A 23,944-nucleotide genomic window follows, 5' to 3' on the forward strand; every position below is an offset into this window, starting at 1 on the left:
ATGCAATGTCACTGATTTCTAGTCTTTAATTTCTGGCTCCCAAAAAGGGAAAAAGGAGAAAAATGAATGAAGCAAAAGAGGATACTAGCTCTTTAAATATCCTGGAAGTCACTTCAGCTGGAGGAGAAGGGGCTTGCAACAATGGGGAGGCACAACACAATGGTTGCCCATCTCTTTGTCTGCTCCTCTACTATCAAAAGCAGTAATCACACATAGATTCCTGATATTTGGAGAGGGTCCTTTGGACCTGCCCTGGGTCCTATAAGCTGTGTATAAGATGTACAGGGCTGGGAGTAGATGATGGGTAGCTGCTACTATGTAAAAAGTTGAAATTGATCAAAAGTAAGTGCAATTTACATCTAAGGCTTTTCTCCTGAAAGCTACAAATCCTCAATAGCTCCAGAGTTCTACAATAATTACATCAGGTTCTGCCCGTGCAGGGGAGATAGATTCTGGATGCTTGCTACTCCATCATCTTCACAGAATCTTCTCCAGACCTCTTTGTAAGGATCAAGATATATTCAGTTTATTGTTTTAATTACTTTGATTATTGGCATTGCCAATGTATTGTGTTTTTGCTTGTTTTTACTATTTTTCAGTGCAAATATCCACCATGTCAGTTGTATCAGGGATTAAAAGAATTCATGTACCTCATTTAAAAGGATACTTTCTACAAGAAAATATGTTTGGGTTCCAAATAACTGACATATCACAGTACTTCTGGAATGAACATAAGCCGATGGAGTGCAGGTGTCCTGCCACTGATTTTGGAACATGGATACCTTAGATAACTCTCCATGACTTAACTCTCTTTGGTTTCTTCCCACTAGTGCAGGGGTCCTCAAACTTTTTAAACAAGGAGTCAGTTCACTGTCCCTCAGACGTTGGAGGGCCGGACTATAGTTTAAAAAAAAAACTATGAACAAATTCCTATGCACACTGCTAAGTCGGCTGCTAAGCAGGACAGGCAGCGGCGGCAAAAATACCCGGTGGGCCGGATAAATGTCCTCGGCGGGCCGCATGTGGCCCGCGGGCCGTAGTTTGAGGACCCCTGCACTAGTGGAAGGCTTAGAGCCAAAAGGTGATTGGGAAATAGTAAAAGGGAAGAGGTAACTATAGCCACTATACGGAGCTATGATCTTGTTGTAACATGAATGTTTTTCTATAAAATAGGTATATATAGCTGCATGTACTATGATTATATTACTCAAGAAAAATACAATGAGTTTAACAAGATAATCATCAAGAAGCTAAAAATTACACTAAATACTATTTAATAACACCTTGTTTTTCAATAGTAAACTGATTTTAAAGCGCTCACTGTATGACAGACACATTCATTTGGATTATCTCAATCCATACAACCACCCTGTGAGGTAGGCACTATCATTATTTCCTTGTTCCAAATGAGGAAACCAAGGCTTGAAGAGGTTAGGTAGCTTTCCCATGGTCAATAGAAAATAAGCAGAAGAGCCAGAATTAAATCCAGATCTAACTCTTAATAATTAATACATATAAAAACCTTAAAATAGTGCCTAGTCTATGGTAAGCAGTTAGTAAATGTTAGCTACGGGACTAATGATTTATTTTAAAGCAATGTTATATGCCTTTGGCAGTTGGTCAACCTTTCTGTGCCTCAATTTCTTCATTTATAAGATTAGGACACCTATTTCACAGAGGTATTGTGAAGACAAAATAAATTCTGGCTATGAAGACATTTAGAAAAATACATAGTTTAAAAAACAAGGCATTATTATATTATCACTAACAGTAAAATCCTGTCTCTAGTATCACAAAGAAGCCTTTTGCACTATAAGCTTAGAATCCTAAAACTTAAGCACCATCCTCATAACAAGAGTTACATTAATACATTTAGTAAAACTATCCTAAATTATTCCAATTCTTGCAGACTGACAAGCAAAGAGAACACTGAACTCTATTCATAAGACTGATTATAAATTTGGTGCTCAGTAAGGTATATTTGCTCTTTCAGTTCACTAGCATTGAGGGTGAATTTGACCTTTACTACAGTAGTTCTGTTCAAATACAGCCAGGATAGAATATCTATAGTTAAAAGCTTAGCAATATAACTAAATTTTGGGCACAGCTAACTGTCATGTTTAATTACATTAAAACAATCAAGAGAATGGCATTCAATTCCTGTTCTTTGTGTCAATGGTCTGGCTGCATTGTTTTTAAACTATGAGGTAGGTCTTTTTTATACTGATATACAATAGTTTCAGACTTATTCTTAACACTGCTAAAGATTTTTTCATCTATAATAATACAAGTGTAATATGCTAATTAGACTGGACATCCTTCCGGACGAAGCCAGGGCTGCAAGGGAAGCCCGGGACCTGGGTGCTGACAGCCAGAGGGAAGCCCAGGTCCCGGGTGCCAGAGGGAAGCCGGTGCCAGCAGCCAGGGGAAGGAAGGCCTACTCTTGCACGAATTTCGTGCATTGGGCCTCTAGTTATATTATAAGGAAGAGGAATTTTTTAAAAAAGCTAAGGAAGGAGATTATTCAGTACAATCTTCTTGACACCTAAACAAACCAGAGCCATTCTGTGAAAAGTAAGGAAACCTACAACATAGTTTCCTTGTTAGCTGAAAATTTAAAATGCAAATATACACACAAAACCAAAAAGTATCCAACTCTTTTTTAAGCATCTACCTATGAATGTTGTTGTATCTGTATATTACAAAATGTTTTTTACTTCCTTTAGGTTTTTTAATCTGAGGGTAATGTTTGTGAACCAGTTTGCAATTCATAAACCTCCATCCACACCCCACTATTTAACGCTAAAAAAAAATCAATTCAACTACTTACAAATCACTTCAATATCTGGTACTTTCTTTTCTGGAAACTCTTAGTCTAATCTAAATTCCTTGTACTGTAATTTAAATGAGATTCCTCTCATTTCTGTTTCCTCTGTAAGAGACATGTAAAACCGGGATGATCAAGAAAGCTTAAGGACATGCTTACATGTAATTTAAATTGACATCAATTCGTTTTCCTATAGATAAATCTAAAATATTAACAAAGTAACATTTCTATATTTCAGACATAGTTGTTTGAAATAACAAAAGGTTACTTAGTAGATAAAAATTATTTATAACTCTAGCCAGTTTGGCTCAGTGGATAAGAGCATCGGCCTGCAGACCAAAGGGTCCCGGGTTTGATTCTGGTCAAGGGCATCTACCTTGGTTGCAGGCTCCTCCCCAGCCCAGGCCCTGGTCGGAGCTCCAGCAGGAAGCAACCAATTAATGTGTTTCCCTCACATCAATGTTTCTCTCTGTCTTTCCCTCTCTCTTCCACTCTCTCCCTAAGAAAAATGGAAAAATATCCTCAAGTGAGGATTAACAACAACAAAAATAATTTATTTGTAAAGTTATGAATAATAAAGAGAGAATAAAAATGAGTTCATTTCTTCATCTACACCAGGGGTGGGGAACTTTTTTTCTGCCAAGGGTTATTTGGTTATTTATAACATCATTCGCTTAATATAATTCACTTAGTATAAATTTATGTTTCTATGAAAAAAGCTCCTAGATTTATAGAATTTCAAGTCCTGCCTCCAGTTGCCTTGGCAGGGCCAGACCAAATTATTTTGGGGGCCTTATACAGTCTGGGGGCCAGACATTCCCCACCCCTGATCTACACCACTGAGGCATTCAACGAATATTTTCTAAGCACTAACTCTCTTTGCCAGGCACTGAGTTAAAATGCTAGAAATAAAGATACACATTCCCCAGTTCCAATGAGCTTACTAGTTACTAAAGGAGATAAGACAAGAAAATTAATACATGGCAAAGTTGCTGACCCATGCGCCATTGCCATCAGAACATTTAACTCAGAGCAGAAGGAGAAAAGTGATAAGAGAGGCTTCCTAGGAAAGGTGACTTCTAAGTCAAGTCCTAAAAGACAGATGGGAGTTTGCTAGGGCAAAGGCAATTCAGACCAAGAAGACTGCATGCAAAAACACAAAATTCTGCCCTGGCCCGTATGGTTCAGATGGTTGGGCATTGTCCCATGCACCAAAAGATTTTCAGTTCAATTCCCATCAGGGCACATGCCCAGGGTAGTGGGCTCGACCCCTGGTAGAAGGCATGCAAAAGGCAGCCAATCAATGTTTCACTCTCACGTTGATGTTTCTTTCTCTCTCCCTCTCCCTTCCTCTCTAAAAATCTATAAAAATATGTTTTTAAAAATCTGAAAAAGCATAGCCTGTTCCAGAAGCTGAAAGTAATTCCTTATCATTGAATTGTAGGAATGCATGGGAAAACATTAGGAGATAGGCGGGAAGGTAGACTTATACAATTTCATGAAGGGTCAGTTTGCAATACTGTGGGCAGTTCACATATCCTTTATAATCTTAAAGACACCACTAATGGCCTACCAATACATTCTTATAGGGGCAGAAAATCTATGAATAAAATTTCCAATTTATATGAATAAAATTAACGGTGTTTAATTATTGACTAGAGGCCCAGTGCACAAAATTCGTGCACGGGGGTCAGGGGGAGAAGGTGTCCCTCAACCTGGCCTGCACCCTCTCCAATCTGGGACCATTCAGGGTATGTCTGACTGCTGGTTTAGGCCTGATCCCTGCAGTTGGACATCCCTCTCACAATCCAGGACCGCTGGCTCCTAACGGCTCGCCTACCTGCCTGCTTGATTGCCCCTAACCGCTTCTGCCTGCCTGCCTGATCGCCCACAACTGCCCTCCCCTGCCACAACCCACCTCCTCCACTGAGACCCGCTTCCTCTGCGCAAGGCGGCAGAGACGCTGGGACTGGTCTCCTCCGCGCTGCGCAGAGCCGTGGGACCCCCCGGGCCTCACCGCGCGGAGTGGCCACCAGGCCCCGCTTCCACTGTGCGTGCGGCCATCTTGTGGCAGCCATCTTGTGACGGTGTCGCATGAGGGCGTGACACCACCTAGGCTTTTATTATATAGGATGATGTCCAAAGTCTAACCTAAAAGTAACAGCATCCATCTATAATATTAACATTCTCCCAAAAGCATCTGGACCTGCAGTGTCATTGTAGGATGATGACATAAACCTCAGATAATCCTTCCAGACCTAGAAAAAGTCACCCACTTTAACCTTATATTTCACAATGAATTTAACAAAGTCTCTTTCAATTATACACTTTGGCTTTTAGGAACAGAAATTTAAAAATCTATATCTGTATATCTTTATCTACCATCTATCAATCTATTAATCAACAACTGTCTGTACGTAGCAAACACTGTTAAAATGGTACTAAAATGGCTTGCGAAAATAAAACAAGAGAAAGCTGAAATGGACAATTATATAAAAACACAACTCTGCCTTAATTCAATCCTAGAGTCATCTATAACCTTGGAATATACTTACACTCAGAAACGCTAGTGATGAAATTTACACAATTAAGTCAGAGTGCCCATAATCTCTGCCCTAAGATATAAAAACGCACCTACAGATGTGCAAACCCAGCAGATGAGTCACTCTGCCTTAGCTAATTCAATAATGTAATCAGTGCCGGAGAGCAAAACTCCCAGTACCTTCAATCACAGGAAAAAATAGGATCGGTCTTGGGGACTCTCAAAGAAACTCTTAGTTTAGTACTTTATGTTGCAATATAAAAATATGTACAAGGAAATCAAATGCTATCCTCCAGCAACATAAAAGTGATAAACATTCTGTATGACAAATCACGGAGCTCTCCCCACTAAACTTCACAGACTGCACCATAAAAATGCAAGTGATTGCAAGATAGCAGAAGAGAGTACAAGCATTCTCCAGAAAGAATTTTTCATTAATTCTGAAAACTGCAATGAATATATTTGATCTTACAAAGATAGTGCATTCAGCCCTGGCCGGTGGTGCTAAGTGATTAGCGTTTCAGCCGGAGCTCCAAAGGGTCTTGGGTCCAATCCTCTGGTCAAGGGCACATACCTAGGTTGCAGGTTCAATCACAGCGGGGCGCTTGCAGGTGGCAACCAATCAATGTGTCTCTTTCTCATCGATGTTTCTGTGTGTGTGTGTGTGTGTGTGTGTGTGTGTGTGTGTGTGTATGCGTCCCCTCACTCCCTTCCTTCCATTCTCTAAAAATCAGTGGGAAAAAATATCCTCGGGTAAGGATTAAAAAAAAAATAAGATAGTGCATTCAATTTTCTATAATTATTGTATATCAACTCCCGTATTTGTGTTCTTCAACTGTTATTATTTCTATATATTAATAACATATAATTGTGTCAAATTAATAAATGACTGCTTAACCCTCATAATAAATCTCTTGTTTATAAATTTACTATTAGACACTAGTCCACTATTAAGGACTGAATCTAGCATTAAAAATGTTTAACTTACGAGGTTTTAGTAAACTGAGCATCCCTCCCACCTTACTTCATGTTAAACAAATATAAAACTTAGTCAATATCAATCAAGCTATAACAATCAACAAAATATAAGGCATCAAGAAAATATCTAGCCATCTCCACTTTTTATATAATATGCTTAACTTAGAACTAAATAAACAAAGATAATAAAAAAAAATAAGGGGTAATTTTAAAAACTAAATATATAAGTGCTTAAGTAGAATATACCATAAATCTGTATTTCCAAACTCAGGTGACCATCATCTTGTTAACTAGACACATATCAAAAGTGTAAATATTAACTGTGTGTGTGTGTGTGTGTGTGTGTGTGTGTGTGTGTGTGATAAAATGTACACACACACACACACACACACAAAATCTGCACAAAATAAAGCCAAATGCCAAGCAAATCCAACCCTCAAAACAAATTACTTCATGAATAGCTCATCAGTTTCTGCATTTAACTCAATTGAAATGCTCTTAAACATATTCTCAAAGGAAAATAAACTATTTTCTTTTAGAGCAATGCATTAAAATTCTTACAATCTAGCAAACTCACCTGATTCAAATACACCACTAATAAAAATGATTTGACGTGTAGGTGTGTTTTCTAACACTTCCCACCCTCACAAAATGCCACAAAAAAAGTTAACCAGAGATATTTACAACAGAATACATATATCCATTTGATGTACATTTATAAGGCCATTAATAAACATTGTTTAAAGAATATTTAATTGCAAAAAATGTTCATGGTATAAAGTTAAACAGAAAAAAAGGACAAACTGTTCTTTTAAAATGCAATATGGTATTCTGAATTGTATCCTGGAACAGAAAAAAAAAACATTAGTCAAAAAACTGGCGAAACCTAAATAAAGCATATAGTTTAGTTAATAATATCATACCAGTGTCAATTCTTAGTTTTGACAAATGTACCATAGTTGTGTGTGATTAACATTAGGGAAAGCTGGGTAAAGGGTATATGAAAACCTCTATACTATCTTCCTAATTTTTTTGTGATTCAAAATTGTTCAGAAAATAAAGTTTATTTTAAAAATTACTCTTGCCCTGGCTGGTGTCTTGTGGTTAGAGCATTGACCCGTGCAGCTAAGGATCTCAGGTTCAATTCCCAGTCAAGGGCACATACCTGGGTTGCAGTTTCAATTCCCCGCCCCAGTCAGGGCATGTGTGGGAGGCAACCAATTAAGGTGGCTCTCTCACATCCCTGTTTCCCTTTCTCTTTCTTTTTCTCTCTCTCCCCCCTCCCTCCCTTCCTCCTACTTTCTCAAAATATCAATAGAAAAATTATCCTATGGGATGAGAATTAAAAAAAAAAAAATTAATAAATAAATAAAAATTGCTCTTAGTGACCAGTAGGAAATTTGAGAGGATTCTTTCTTAGTTTTAAAAAAATAGCTTTCGCACTTATCTATCTCTCTTCTACCCCTACAAAAATACATAAACCCGAGGGGGGGCGGGGGAAGGGAACTAGACTAAACCATACTAAAATGTTAATGCTGGTTCATGTGGTGGTAAGACTTTTTCTATAGTGTGAATTGCTTTTATAATCAATAATAAATTATTAGCTAAAGAATATACAAATCAATATTTATTAAAGGCTTCTTTAGAAAGAAAAGCTATAAATGTCTAAGCAGATCCCAAAGGCAGACTATATACTAAACAGGTTAGGGCAGAGTGTGGCCAAGAGAAACTGCCAGGAGAATTTAAGTAGGCAAAACCTAATTAGTAAATGCTGGAAATCTGCCAATGCACAGAACTTAACATCCACTCTTAGGCTAAAGGTGCTCGCAGCCAGCAAAGTTATTCTCAGAATTCACATGTCTTAGGGGAATGTCCCGAAAGGCCCCCTAATACTAAGAATTTATGAATATACATAACCTGGGTTTATTCCAAACAAAAATAATGCAGTTGGCCATCTGGTGTACAACTGCCCACTGAGAGCTTCTAGAAACACTCTTCAGTACCACAGTCTGTTCTCTAAGCTTTTCTCCTCTGCTATGTCTTTCCTCTCCAACACCTTCCTAATAACCTCTATCCAATCCTTAGCCCGAAGGCCTAAAAATGGCACTTTGGTGTCATTGAGCAACAAGGGTAGACAGATCAGGGTCCAGACACCACTGGGATTACAGAATCAAATCCTATTTCAGATGCTTGACAGGTGAGTATCAAAAGTTTTATTCCCCCCCTAATATTTTCAGGGCAAAATATGTTCTAAGCAATTTCATGAAGCCACAAGAGGGGATAAATAATCACCAAGTGTTCCCCAGTCAAAATGAAAAAATAAAATACATTTTGTCCTTTAAAAAAAAAGTGCCAATGGAATCAGACAGCCTGAATTCTGATAAAGAATCTTTCCAAGCTGTAATCGGTGACATATGTGTTGTCAGGCTGTCTGCCTAGTTCTGGGTTTTATGTTGTTTTTTTAAAAAATAGTTTTTAATTCTACTTTGTTGGTCACCCTCATTCTCAGCTGACAGTATATACAGCAGGTCCTAGAACTGTCACATAATAAACATGTATTTGTGTTTGTTGTGTTTGCTTTTATTTTTAGTTTACGCTTTTGAGTCCTTATCTAATCTAATAATAGACAAATATGCAAATTGACCATACCTCCTACACACCCACAAGCCACGCCCACCATCCAATCAGAGCGAGTATGCAAATTAACCCAAACCAAGATGGCTACAGCCACAGAGAGCAAGGTTTCCTAGGTAACAGAGGAGGCCAAGCTTTCCACCTGCCATTTCCAGGCCTAAGCCTCCACTCAAGCTACAAAGTTTCAATTATAGAAGGTAAACAAATTCAAACAAATGGCGGCAGAATGGAGCTTGAGAGAGCAGGCCAGGGTTGCCGCCGGCAACAGGGGAAGCAAAGCTTTCCACACACCCTGGCCGGGCTCACCCGCTTAAGGCAAGATAGTTTCAATTATAATCCCAACACAATGGCTGCGGCTTGGCTTGGCTCCGCTCCAGGCTACAAAGTTTCAATTGTAGAAGGAAAATAAATTCCAGATACCAGGGCCTCCGCTTGGGTTACCAGGGGGCGTGGCCAGCCTGCAAACCACCACAGGCCCCTCGCTCAGGCCGCCCCACACCTCAAGGGAAACCCCATCTGATCTGGGACGCCCTTCAGGGCAAACCAGCTGGCCCCACCCCTGTACCAGGCCTCTATCCTATCTAATAAAAGAATAATATGCAGACTGATCATCACTGCAACACACAATATAGCTGCCCCCATGTGGTCAAAGATCCTGCCCCCATGTGGACACAAGATGGCCACCACAAAATGGCCTGCAGGAGAGGGCAGTTGGGAGGCACCCGGCCTGCAAGGGAGGGCAGTTGTGAGGGATCAGCCCTGCAAGGGAGGGCAGTTGAGAGGGACCAGGCCTGAAAGAAAGGGCAGTTGGAGGGGATCAACCCTCCAGGAGAGGGCAGTTAGGAGTGACCAGGCCGGCAGAGGAGGGAAGTTGGGGACAAACAGGCTGGCAGGGGAGCTGTTAGGCATCAATCAGGCTGGCAGCGGAGTGGTTAGGGGGTGATCAGGCTGGCAGGCAGAAGCGGTTAGGGCCAATCAAGAAGGCAGGCAGGCAAGCAGTTGGGAGCCAGCAGTCCTGGATTGTGGGAAGGATGTTCGACTGCCCGTTTAGGCCCGATCCCAGTGGGCAGTCGGACATCCCTCGAGGGGTCTCATATTGGAGAGGGTACAGGCTGGGCTGAGGGAGAACCCCCCTCCGTGCACGAATTTCGTGCACCGGGCCTCTAGTAGACTCTATAATTAGACATCCAAGCCTATTAAAACTAGATGCAAGTCCAGCCAGTGTGGCTCAGTGGTTGAGCATCAACTTATGAACCAGGAGGTCCTGGTTCGATTCCCGGTCAGGGTGCATGCCCGGGTTGCAGGCTTGATACCCAGTAGGGTGCATGCAGGAGGCAGCCAATCAATGATTCTCTCTCATTATTGATGTTTCTATCTTCTTCTCCCTCTCCCTTCCTCTCTCTGAAATTTAAACCAAAAAAATTTTTTTAACTAGATACAAAATAAAGCCCTATAATCAGAGACAAAAGAATACTGTATGCTAAAGTATATAATCTTTACTTTATGAGATTCATAACAACAATTTTTTCAAGCACCAGAAGCCTTTTTTGCTTACTTTCCAGTTCTTGAACATGTTTAAGAAAACAGTCTTACCCAAACAGTAATCCTCATGTATGGAGGCCACTACAGTTATTGTTGTTGTTATTCTGAATACTAATGGAGATACTAGTATATACTGTTTTTCATCAAAGCTGAGATACAATTGATTTTAAGGCTGATTTTTTAATATTTTTTTATTGATTTCAGAGAGAAAGGGAGAGACAGAAAACATCATTGATAAGAGAGCATCATTGATGGGTGGCCTCCTGCACACCCCCTATTGGGGATTGAGCCCGAAACTAGGGCATGTGTCCTGACCTGGAATCGAACTATGACCTCCTAGTTCATACCAGTAAGTCGACACTCAGCCACTGAGCCACTCCAGCTAAACACCAACATTTAAGGGAACTACAGAGGAAGAGAAGCCCACAAAGGAAACTGAACAGACACTGTCCAAGAGAGAGAAAGAAAATCTCCAAAAGTGTGGTATCACAGAAGCCTAATAAGGAAGAGAGTGATTCAAAATGAAATCGGATAAGAACTGTCTAGTCAGTAAGGTAAGATTGCAAAAACAACAGAAAGTTAGTTTGGATTTAAAAAAAAAATTAGCAGTAAAGAGGAGTAGGGCAGCCCTAGCCAGTCTGGCTTAGTGGATAGAGAGTCGGCCTGCGGACTGAAGGGTCCCAGGTTCAATTCCAGTCAAGGGCACATGCCCGGGTTGCGGGCTCAATCCTCAGTAAGGGGCATACAGGAGGCAGCCAATCAATGATTCTCTCTCATCACTGATGTTTCTATCTCTCTTTCCCTCTCCCTTCCTCTCTGAATAAAAATATATTTTTAAAAAAGAAGAAGAAGAGTAGGGAAGAATAGTCAGCTGTCTTCAAATTTCTCTATTTTATGGAATAACCTCACTTGCTCCTAGAACAGAAGTTGGACCAAACCATAGAAAGTCTACAAGAATAAAACAGACTTCCATCTAACAAAAAATTGAATTACTTTAAATGCTGAGTTCCCAATCACTAACAATGTTCCGTAGATTCCACTACTGGTTAAGAAACTGGATGAGATGACTTGAGCTTTGTTTCAATTTAAGTAAATTTCAAGGACCAAACTAAATCTGAAATACTTTGCATTAAAAAGAAGGGAAAGACACAACAAAAAGTTTTTAAATATTTAGAATTATAAAGTAATGGTTGTATAAAGTTTTAAAATTAGATTAAATTGATTCTAAGTAAAACACATAAAAAAGATAAAGGGATTTTTATAACCTTGTGAGTCCAAAGTAAAACATTTAACATGATGTAAAAACTTTTATGATTAATATTATTTGTAATACTTCTTCTGTTCCATGTCATTAAAACCTACCCAACTGAGTTTTTATAACTTTTTACAACTAAAAAATTATGTTCTTTCTTTTCTTCATTTTAAAGTTCAGGCACATTGGTCAGTTGGTTTGCTTATTTTTATGTTTGTTTGTTTACTTGGTTTTGTTTATTTGTTTTTATGTTGGTTGTATGGCAGAGTTTATAAAAATATTTTTGCAATGTTGGATATTTTCCATCTATCCTCCAGAGTGACCTGCTCTGGGTCCTGGGGACATGGAGCACCAGCAGACCAGGTTAGCTATGGCTCCGTTCCTTACTGAAGCTTCTCTACTGATGGCTCTTATCAGGCAGCCCTCTCCTATACTTACAGCTCTTGCTGTTCAGGTGATCACTCCCTTCCCCTGTCCCTTTTAGACAGAGGTGGTAACAGCTTCTGCTGTTACTCGCTAGCCTGGTCATCATTTTTGCTCGCTGGTTTCCTTTAACCTGCCTAAACTATGCAAATAATCCCTTCATTAAATTCTTTTCTATTAACACTGTCAGTGTTCTGTTTCCTGCCAGAACCTGACTCAAAGTTGTTACTGATGTTTTCAATTCAATAATTACATATTATACTATAACCACTACAGAAAATAGCACATGAGAAAAGAACCATGGCCCTGGCTGGTTTGGCTCAGTGGATAGAGCGCCGGCCTGCGGACTGAGGGGTCCCGGGTTCGATTCCGGTCAAGGGCATGTATCTTGGTTGCGGGCACATTCCCAATGGGGAGTGTGCAGGAGGCGGCTGATCGATGTTTCTCTCTCATCGATGTTTCTAACTCTCTATTCCTCTCCCTTCCTCTCTGTTAAAAAATCAAAATATATTAAAAAAAAAAAAAAAGAACCATGATCATCAGCTTTTACATTTCTTATCAAACTAAATTCTTAATGGAAAATAAAAATTATCAACATAAAAACGGATAAAAAAGAAAATTATTTGTAAATTTTACTAAGATTAATACCCAAAAATCTTGCAATCATCCTTAACAACTCATTCTCACATCCCATATCCAATCTATAAATCCTTTCAGATCTATCTTCAAAATATATCCCAGTTCAATAGCTAGATGTTTACCATAACCACCATTCTTCTCAGGTTCAAGCTACCATCATTTCTAGTCTGAATTTTTGCAACAGCCTTCTAACTGACTGAAGGCTTCTGCTTCTGCTCTTGTCCTCCAACAGAGCAGCCAGAGTACTTCTGGTAAAAAAAAAAATGTTATTACCTTAGCCAGTTTGGCTCAGTAGATAGAGCGTCAGCTCACAAACTGAAGGGTCCCAGGTTCGATTCCATTCAAGGGCATGTACTTAGATTGCAGGCTCGATCCCAGCCCTAGTAGGAGTAAGTGCCAGAGGCAACCAGTCGATGTGTCTCTCCCCCTCCCTTCCACTCTCTCTAAAAATCAATGGAAATATATCCTTGGGTGAGGATTAACAACAACAACAAAAAGTGTTACTGGATTGGATATATTTTTTAATGGTAAAAATCATGACTCTTATAAACATGGTAAAATGAACATATGTCAAAGATATTATTTAACTCACTAGAAGCCCGGTGCACAAAATTCGTGCATGGGGGGGTGTGTGTGTTCCTCAGCCCAGCCTGCACCCTCTCCAATCTGGGACCTCCAATCTGGGACATCCCTCTCACAATCCAGGACTGCTGGCTCCCAACCACTCACCTGCCTGCCTGCCTGATTGCCCCTAAATGCTTCTGCCTGCCAGCCTGATCACCCCCTAACCACTCCCCTGCCAGCCTGATCACCCCTAACCACTCCCCTGCCAGCCTGATCTACGCCTAACTGCTCCTCTGCCAGCCCGGTCACCCCTAACTGCCCTCCCCTGCAGGCATGGTTGCCCCCAACTGCCCTCCCCTGCAGGTCTGGTCCCCCCCCAACTGCCCTTCCCTGTAGGCCTGATCGCCCACAACTGCCCTCCCCTGCCAGCCATTTTGTGGAGGCCATCTTGTGTCCACATGGGGGCAGCCATTTTTGACCACATGGGGGCGGCCATCTTGTGTGTTGTGTGACAGTCAATTTGCATATTACTCTTTTATTAGATAGGATTAATTAAGGAGGGAACCATTAAGATGTTATAACTGGTTCAAAGGAGAGTTCTAAGAAACACTCCTATCAGGGTGTCCCAAAAAATATATATACACTTTGAATAATTATTAATTCCAACAGGTTAATCTGAAAAGAAAAACATCAATTGAGCTATCAGCTGGTAAAGTGTGTATACATTTTTGGGGGACACCCTGTATAAAGAGAGAATGAGGAATCTATATATATAAAAAGCCAGCGACCTTAAGGGCCATAACAACCCTAACGACCGGTCGCTATGACACCCACTGTGGCCAGCAAACCGGCCTGATCATAGGGTGGGGCCAGCCCCTCCCTCCTGCCGGCCTGCCCCTGATCAGACTCTCCCACCCCAATCAAGAGCGGGCCACCGGTCAAACGCCCCCTCCCTTCCCCCTGGCCAGGCCGGCCCCCCAATCATCCCATCCCACCATGATAGGCCCGTAGCCCCTCCCCCTGGCTGGCCCGCCCCTGTTGCACCCCCCACCCCAATAGGGGTTGGGGCAGGCCGACCAACCTCCTGCAACCCCTTCCCCCAGCCAGCCCCACTCCTGATTGGCCCCCCACCCTATCAGGGCAGGGCCGGCTGGCCAACCACCCATGGCTCCTCCCCCAGGCCACTGGCCCCCGATCAGCACCCCCCACCCCATACAGGGGTGGGGCTGGCCGGCCCACTGCCCACAGCCCCTCCCCATGGCTGGTCCCACCCCCAATCAGCCCCCCAACCCCAATCAGCCTGCGGCCCCTTTCCCCAGCCAGTCCGGCCCTGATCGCCCCCGATTGGGGCGGGCCAGCTGGCCAACCTCCCACCATCTCCTCCTCCCCACAGGCCCAGTTCAGATCTGCCCCGACTGGGATCGGACCGGCCGGACCCCACCCATGCACGAATTTGTGCACTGTGCCTCTAGTTCTGAAATAAATTTACAAGTAGATATAAAGCAGTTCTTATTCACAGGGTAATAATCAATTGCATTCCACTGGACACAACTCATTTGCATCTCTATGGATAAGAATCATGTGCATTTTTAAGTTTCTACTAATTACAAAACTATAAAATAACTCAAAGAAAATGAGACAGAGATAAATCCAATGGATGAACAAGACAGAACCCCCATTCATCATTTTCTGCCCACTTCAAAGTCATTCACAATTTTTCTGACAAAATCTTGCATGGTTCCCCTGTCCCCTGAAAGTAAAAAGTAAACACTTTTTAATGGCCTGGCCTACAAGGTCCTAATATTTTGGTAGCACTTCCTGCTCTTCTGGTTCAACTACTGATCTCATGTGCTCTCCCCCTCCACTCTCTATTCCAGCCACACTGCTGTTTCTGAATACACTAGGCATGATCCTACCTCAAGATCCTTTGCCAACTGTTGTTCTATCTAGAACACTATTCTGACAGATACCCACAGAGCTCCCACCCTCCCCTGCTTCAGATCTTTGCTCACAAATCAATTTATTAGAGGACTTTCCTGAGCACTCTATTTAAATAGGCAGACTCCTATCCTATAACGGTACTCCCTTTTCTGTTTACACTGCTGTATTATTCTCCAAATGACTTACTACCAACTGACACACTATATATTGACTTTTTGTTGTTACTGATAATCCTCACCCAGGGATATTTTTCCATTGATTTTCAGAGAAGGTAGAAAGGAGGAGAGACAGAAAGAGAGAAACATCGATGTGAGAGACACATCTATTGGTTGCCTCCCACATGCACCCCAACCAGGGCAGGGGATCAAGCCTCCAATCAAAATATGTGCCCTTGTCTGGAATCGAACCCGCAACCCTTCAGTCCGCTGTCCAACACTCTATCCACTGAGCCAAACCAGCTAGAGCTATATTGACTTCTTTATTTTTTGAGTCCCTCTCTCTCTATCCCATAGCCCCCACAAAATGCCTTCATTGAGGCAAAGACTTTTTTTTTCTTCACTGCTATATACATAGTGCCTGCCATGCTGAACATATTAAATGCTCAATAAGTTTTAGTTAAATGAATACCCTAGTATTAGATAATGTTTCAAAACAGCAGCATACTTTTTGTTGTTGTTAATCCTCACCTAAGGACATTTTCCCATTGATATTTAGGGAGAGTGGAAGAGAGAGGGAAAGACAGAAACATCAATGTAAGAGAAACACATCGATTGGTTGCCTCCTGCACGAGCCCTGACCTGGGCCCAGTAGGAGCCTGCAACTGAGTACGTGCCCTTTTGACCAGAATCAAACCCGGGACCCTTCAATCCACAGGCCAACGCTCTATCCACTGAGCCAAACTGCCTAGGGCAGCAGCATACTTATTAGGGATAAATCTTGTCCCTAAACTTCTGCAACAAGAAAACATCAATAAAACTACAACCAGATAATTTTACATTTTCACTAATTAACATGTTACTTCATAGTTATTTATAGATTATTTTTTTAAATAGAGCTCAAAATTATCACTTAGACTAGAGGCCCAGTGCATGATTGGGTCCCCTACACGCTTTCGCTTTCCATCGCGGCTTGGCGGAGGCTTCCAAAAGGCCTGGTGCCGGAGCGGACAGGCACCCAGCTCCCCCGCTTTTGATGGTCCACGGCGGGATGTGAGCTCGCTGCCCCAGAGGCCCCTTCTGTTCCGCAGCACAGCCATGGCGCAGACGCTGACGGCGCGAGCTCAGCGTCGAGCCACTGGCGGTGCGAGCCACTGGCAGCGCGAGCTCAGCGTCCTGCCGGCCTAATCGGCTACCCCGGCCACCCCGAGTCCTGCCCCCTGCGCCTCCCTCTGGCCCAATCGTGGGCATAGCGGAGTGATGTTAATTTACATATTACCATTTTATTAGGTAGGATTTGTCTAAACACTGACAGCTGTCATGCAAAATGCTTTGAAATTCAGCATGTTGTATCACAAATTTCTCTTAGAAGCAATTATTCTAAGCAATGTGACTGTCAAAGTGAGTAAGTATATTCACAAGACTTAGCTGCCACCAGATGTCCTCCTTTTCATACTACATAGATTCAAAAACTGTCATTTGGATTGTAATTATTATAGCAGATGAAATGTCTAAAGATTCTGTCTGGGCAAGTCAACTGCCTAAAAGTCATTTTCCAACCTGTATCACTTCCTCTAAGCTAGGTTACTCCTTCAAGTTGAAGGTGAGTAACTCTAGGGCTGAGACTACAATTTATTTGGATTTCTGATCCAAACCCTTTCCCTAAGTTCTTTTCATTTTTAACCTTAAAAGGTACCTAATATTAACTAGTATTTTCTTTGAATATCACTTGAATCACCTGCCATATACAATTACAACACCAATATCTTTGGTTTAATTATTTGGTATTTCTTTGGTAGTTATTTCAGCTAAAAGAGAAATATGTAAGTGAAAAGACAAGTGTGAAACATCACAGGCTACTAAAATAATGGTTTAACTATCACAACATTTGTTTCTTCAAATATTTTCTTTCTGTACCCTAATTCACTCAAAAATCTGTTTAAAAATGTAAGAATAAAAGAGGTCATCTTTTTCTTCTTTCATCTATAAATAAACTAAAGGTAAAGCTAACAAAGTAAGGTTTAAAATTCCTGTTGATAATGCTAAAACTGTTAAGGTTGACTTTGCTAGCCTTTTCACTTTTTAATTAAAATGCTACATATTAATGTTTATTTAGTCAAAAATAAATGTCTGTTGTTTAGTAAGGAGAAATATCAAGAACACACTCCACCCCAAACCAAGAAAATACCTGAGTTGGAGGCAATAAATGCCATTTTCCTAATGAAGAGTGTGACCAAAGTAGATTTACAATTATTCGTATGGAAAATAATACAATAACTAATAGATAATAATACAATAATAAGCCGTGTTTCCCATATTCACAACTGTAAACCTACTTTTCCCCCACACTGTATATGGCCTCAGTGATGCTTGAGTAATAAAAAGAAAACCAAACCATCATTCAAGTGCCTAAGGCAAAATTATTCTAAAAAACAAATTATTTATTTGAAACCATTATCTCTCTTTAAATTATTAAAAATATGTTAAGATTATATCAAAGAATAAGAAAGGACTTTTAGGTTAACAAATTATACTTCCAAAAGTATAGTCAATATTTTTTACAAAAATTTTGGTTGGTCTGAAGACTAAATATTTCAAATGATACTAAAGAACTTAAGATTATAATAAAAACAACTTTCTACTTGTGGGGAGGCCTTCAGCTGGCAGCAAATGCAGCATAAAAATGTTAAGCCTGTTTGCAAGAACCAGTTATGCAATACCCTCAAGCAAATTATTCTATTACCAGATTTTTAAAAATCGGGTTGCTCCAGGAGTAGTACATATTAAAGAATGAAATACGAGCAAAAATCTGGTAAAAGTTGTGAAGCACATGATTTCTGGGTTTAAAAAAATACTTGAGAACCTTGGCCTGTGCAGTTCAGTTGGTTGAGCATCATCATCCTGTGCACCGAAGGGTTGCCGGTTTGATTCCTGGTCATGGCACATGCCCAAGTTGCGGGTTCAATCCCCGGTCAGGTGCATACAGAAGGCAACCGACCAACTGGTGTTTCTCTCGCTCACATCATGTCTCGCTCTCCCTCTCTCCCTTCCTCTTTCTCTAAAATCAACAAAAACATTTTTTAAAAATAAAATAAAAGAATTTTGAGACTCCAAATCATTTTTTTGTTGTTGTTTTAATCCTTACTGGAGGATATTTTTCCACTGATTTTAGAGAGGGTGGAAAAGAGAGGGAAAGACAGAGAGAACATTGATGTGAAATAAACACATTGATTGGTTGCCTCCTGCTTGAGCCCTGACCAGGGCCTGGGCCAGGGAGAAGCCTGCAACTGAGATACATGCCCTTGACCGGAATCGAACCCAGGACCCTTCGGCCCGCAGGCCAACGCTCTATCCACTGAGCTAAACCGACTAGGGCGAGACTCCATATCTTTTAATTTGTTACAATTAATAAACTAATATAGATACATTATTATTAACTAAAATACACACTTTATTCACATTTCCTTAGTTTTTACATAATGTCCTTTTTTTTTGTCATTCCAGGATCCTATTCAGGATATCACATTACATTTAATCACCATATCTTCTTGGGTTCCTCTTGACTTTACAGAATATCTGATTTTTCCTTGTTTGCGCTGGCAGTTTGGGGAAACACTGGTTTTGTAGACCATTTTTTGGAATTGGTCTAATGTTTTCTTCATGAGTAACTTAAGAGTTTTGGAGAGGAAAACCACAGAGATAAAGTGCCATTTTCATTACATCATATCCCCTGAAGCCCTGATAATGTCTGAGGACCCCATTACACTTCTAAAAATTATTTGAGAATTTTACAAAGAGCTTTTGTTTACCTGGGTTCTATCTATTCATATTTACCAAATTAGAAGTTAAATCTCCAAAATGTTTTAAATATTTATTAGTTTATTTAAAATAAGCCTTTCACACATACATATTTATTTTTTAAAAATAACTGTTTAAAACATCCTATTTTCCAAAAAACTCAGTGAGAAAAGTGACAGCATTTTATATTTTTGCAAATATCTTCAATGTCTTGCTTTATGAAAGAGGGTTGTTAAGACACTCTGTGATATACTGTTTCAGTTAAAGTATATAAGCATATGAAGATATACAGTTGCAAAAGAGAATTTTGAAATAATCTATTTCAAATAACTTGATATTCTTGATACTTTACCTAAACTCAACAAATGGTAGTTTCTTAAAAGTTAGTTAAATTTGGATTCTAAAACCATCACTAAACTTTCATGCTCTACTACATTAAAATCTACTGGTTTATCTTGTACTTTGCACCTTTACCCATGTGATTGTATATTATCATACATTGGTTATCTGGTAAATATTGGTTCACTGAATTATGCAGATATTCCAAATTAACAATTCAGAATACAATTATCAAGGGCATACAGAGGATAAATGGTGACGGAAAAAATGAAATAAAAAATAAATTTTTAAAAATGGTATACATGAGAAATGCCAAATAACCAACTGAATTCAAAGATGAAATTATTTTAATCTTTTAATTTCCCTCCACAATGCTGTGCCTATATCTCATTTCAAATTAATCAAACACCAACCATGTCAAAGCAAGTAGACTATCTGATTAAGAAAAAATAATGTGATGCTAATGTAATACAGAGCCTCCAATGTTCCATCTACTTCACATTCTAAATGTATTATACTTTTATGACCTCATTAAAGATCAGCATATTATTGTAGGGATTTGTTAACAAGAATTTAAAAAAACAAAAAAGCTCATGGTTTAGTAAGTGCCTATATCAATGTCTATGCCTATATCTCATTTTAAGTATTAGCAATGGCAAAATCTAACTAGTGCTTCAAATAAGTGGGGTATTGGTTTGATCCATCCCATTGTTCCTTGAATCATATTTTTTACCAAAAGCCAGAACCTCTCTTTGGATGCTTCAGGGAAGAAACACCTAATATATTAAGATAAGATCTCCTTTGGAAAGAATAAGAACTTTTTTTTTAATAGACAACATATTCTTAGGACTTTCAAATAATTCTGAAATTCAAAGTGCCAAGGAAATAAGCACAATAGAAGAAATAAATACATCATTCACTTTGGAAACTATTAACTATATAGAGTATATATGACAAAGGGATGAGTTAGTAAAAACATTTATCCCAAGATAATTTTTTTAATAATATGAAAGCAAGTGTCCATCAAGCTAAATAAATTCATTCCCATTTCTTTTCTTTTTTTAACATTTATTTCAGAGAGAAAGATAGAAATATCAATAATGAGGGAAAATCATTGATGGACTGCCTCCTGCTCTCCCCGCACTGGGTTTTAAGCCTGCAACCTGGGCATGTGCCCTGATCAGGAATCGAAGCATGACCTCCTGGTTCATAGGTGGACGATCATCCACTGAGCCACACTAGCCGGGCTTCATTCCCATTTTATCCACCACCAGAACACCCTCCCTTTCTCCAAAAATACACACATAAATACAAAGTAGATATTTTCAATCTAAACTGTAAACCTCAGGCTCACATGAAAACAAAATGATTTTAACCACACAAATTCCAGCACTCAGACTTGTAATTTCAACACGCTGCCCACACAGCATTTTGTGAGCATGTGATTAGGAGGAATGATGCACAATCACACCACATTCCTTCCCTCAGCTCACACATCAAGAACTTGCCCTCTCAGCTGCATTCTTCTCCAAACAGCCATGGTCACCTTAGTAACCCTATGCTCCTAATATGGACAGCTGGTCCATTTAAAGTCAACCCTTCTTGGCAGGGAAAATGCTTGTTCTTCAAATTGGGGGAGAAAGAAGAGGTTTTCTTTTCAATACATATTACAGGGATTGATTCAACTTGATCAGCACTTTTGTTATGTGGCAGCAAGTTGTGTCGAGCTTCAACCTATTCTGAGTTTGTTTGTTGTTGTTTTGTGTGTGTTTGTTTTTTAATCTAAAGCAAGTGGCTAAAAAGAAAGGCAACTCATATGGAATTATAAGGAAGAGTAGAACATGAAAAACAATTATATTCTTTTATAAAATGATAAAGCCATTCACAATTTTGAAAGTTCAAATTTACTTAAATTGAACTGTAACATCTGAAGCCTTCATATGCAATAAGAAATCAGAGTCAGAAGACCTGTCTATTTTAACATATAGTTTTTGTTATTTCTGAACAACAAAAACATTGCTAAACTTCAAAGTCCTATAACTCCAATCTATTCAATACACTGTGAGTCAATGGATTTATCCTACCACCTACATGTAAAATCTCACAGTCTTTCCAAAGGCTCAAATCGTATCGAAACCAAATGGCTAGTACATCTGAGAATACTCTAGACCTAGAATGACTTAGGATAGCACTGGATTACTCAAAACCAATCTTAATCTTATGCTTATACCATGAAAGCTGAACCTGAACCAAATTAATTCTCTTGGGTTAAAAGATACAGGTTTATAATATGTACACCTGATTTTTATACTACAGATAATTTGGGGATTACCAGATTATTTTTGGGGATTAGCAAAGGATTACCATATTATTCAATATGTGAGATCAAACTGCTTATTCCATGCCCACAAAGGGATTCTTATCTGCCATCCATCAAAATTAGACATTTACAGAAAGTACACAGGCATGTTCAAAACTAAAAGATATCTAAATTTATGGCCTTCATTGTAAATGGGAAATATTTATGAAATACTTTTCTATATAACAGTAGTAGACAAAATCTATATTAACTTAATAAATGCTTAATGATATACACATAAAGTCAGTCAATATATTGGAAAGTTATACATTAAGAATAATTGACCCCTGGTGGGTAGCTCAGTTGGTTGGAGCATCGTCCTGTACACCAAAAGGTTTCTGGTTCAATTTCCTTAGTTTTTAGTTGTCAGGATAAAAATTTTATGTCATTGTATCATGCATTGCCTTAATGTGGAAGACTTAAATTTCATTTGCCAAAAGAACAGAAACAAAGATGTAACAGATCAGGTTCACTAAGATTAGATCCTTTGAAGTTTCTGTTTTTGCTTTAAGCATTGTGGTCCAAGAAAAGACAGATCTAGATTTCTCCTGCAATCTTTGAGCAGTGCCCTGGAAGATCACAGAGTGCTACACGCAGGTTCAGGATCCCCTTCCTTAACACCCAAAAGTAGAAGGAAAAAACAGGGAAAAAGAGTTTCACAAGAAACTTGAAAATGAAAACTGTTGGTGATTTGCCCTCCTTCCTCCTCATTAGTCCCTTTATTTTAACCCTTTGTTCTCAGTTATCAGGCTAAAGACTGGCCTGATTGACTAAACCAGTGGCAGTCTTAAAACCAGGTGGAAAAGATATGCTTGAGAGACTGCCAAGTGCCCCTCAGGACATAGGATTCTGGAAAAAGTGAATAAATGAGAGTTACTGATCCGAGTAATTAGCTAAATAAGTATTTCCAGTTAATAGGTTGAGTTAATCTGCAGTGATCACCACTACCTATACTAAAAAGTTCCTAAAAATTTTTAACCAAAGTAACTTAAGGCTTACAAGAAATTGACTTTAAGTTCCTGGCACAGGGTAAGCACACCAATAAGGAGATTTTACTATTGACTCACTTGAACATTTCAACCTTCAAAAGTCAGGAGTATAATAATGTAAATCAATGATGATTTAAAATCCATTGTAAAAGTGCTCATTCGGTATTTTTTTAAAATACTAGATGTTACTCAGTCTTTTATTATCTACCTGGTAAAAAACATTATACTTTTTTTTTTTATCCTCACCTGAGGATTTTTTTTTTCTTCATTGTGATTTAGAGAGAGTGAGAGGGAAAGAGGAAGGGAGGGAAGGAGAGAGGGAGAGAAGGAGAGAGAGGAGAGGGGAGGAGGGAGGAGAGGAGAGAGGAGAGAGGGGAAGAGGTGAGAGGGAGAGAGAAACATCTATGTGAGAGAGACACATTGACTGGTTGCCTCCCACAGGAGCCCCAACCCGGCCAGGGATCAAACCTGCAACCCAGGTACATGCCCTTGACGGGGAATCGAACCCAAGACCCTCCGGTGCACAAGCTGACAATCTAACCACTGAGCAACACCAGTCAGGTACATTATACTTTTAAAACTAAATATAACAATTATACAATTTCCATAGGTGGAAACATAGCTAAATCATTTCTTTTAATTTAAAGCCCCTAAGAAAGATTCTATGAACCTTCTACTCTGCAAAGTCATTTAAGTAATATCCATCGAGGTAAAAGGTGAATGGGCCCCAGTGGAAGAAGAGAACTTTTTCATAAAATGGACAAACCCACTCCTACTGACACTAGGAATAAGCTCTGACCATGAAAAGTAGTATTTGAGTTTCAAAGGTGACTACTTTTATCATACCCTTTTAATCCTAACTTCAAATAAGATGAGCCTGTTCCCCCCCCCCTTTTTTTTTAAATATATTTTTACTGATTTCAGAGAGGTAAGGAGAGGGAGAGAGAGATAGAAACATCAAT

At 39.6% G+C, this 23,944-nt stretch overlaps 1 protein-coding gene across 3 annotated transcripts in view; it reads right to left on the reverse strand.

Moving 5' to 3' along the window:
* Positions 1-23,944, reverse strand: part of FRS2 (fibroblast growth factor receptor substrate 2) — a 110,001-nt gene that overhangs the window by 27,413 nt on the left and 58,644 nt on the right. Inside the window, exon 1 of one of the 3 annotated variants that reach the window (XM_054718859.1) lies at positions 2,831-2,861. The exons of the other annotated variants lie outside the window; for them this stretch is intronic. The gene's annotated coding sequence lies outside the window, so the exon portion shown is untranslated. Of the gene's footprint in view, positions 1-2,830; positions 2,862-23,944 lie in introns of those variants that run through there. 3 annotated transcript variants of the gene reach the window in all.

The sequence above is a fragment of the Eptesicus fuscus genome, chromosome 7, assembly GCF_027574615.1.
Source record: "Eptesicus fuscus isolate TK198812 chromosome 7, DD_ASM_mEF_20220401, whole genome shotgun sequence".
Taxonomy (NCBI): Eukaryota; Metazoa; Chordata; class Mammalia; order Chiroptera; family Vespertilionidae; genus Eptesicus; species Eptesicus fuscus.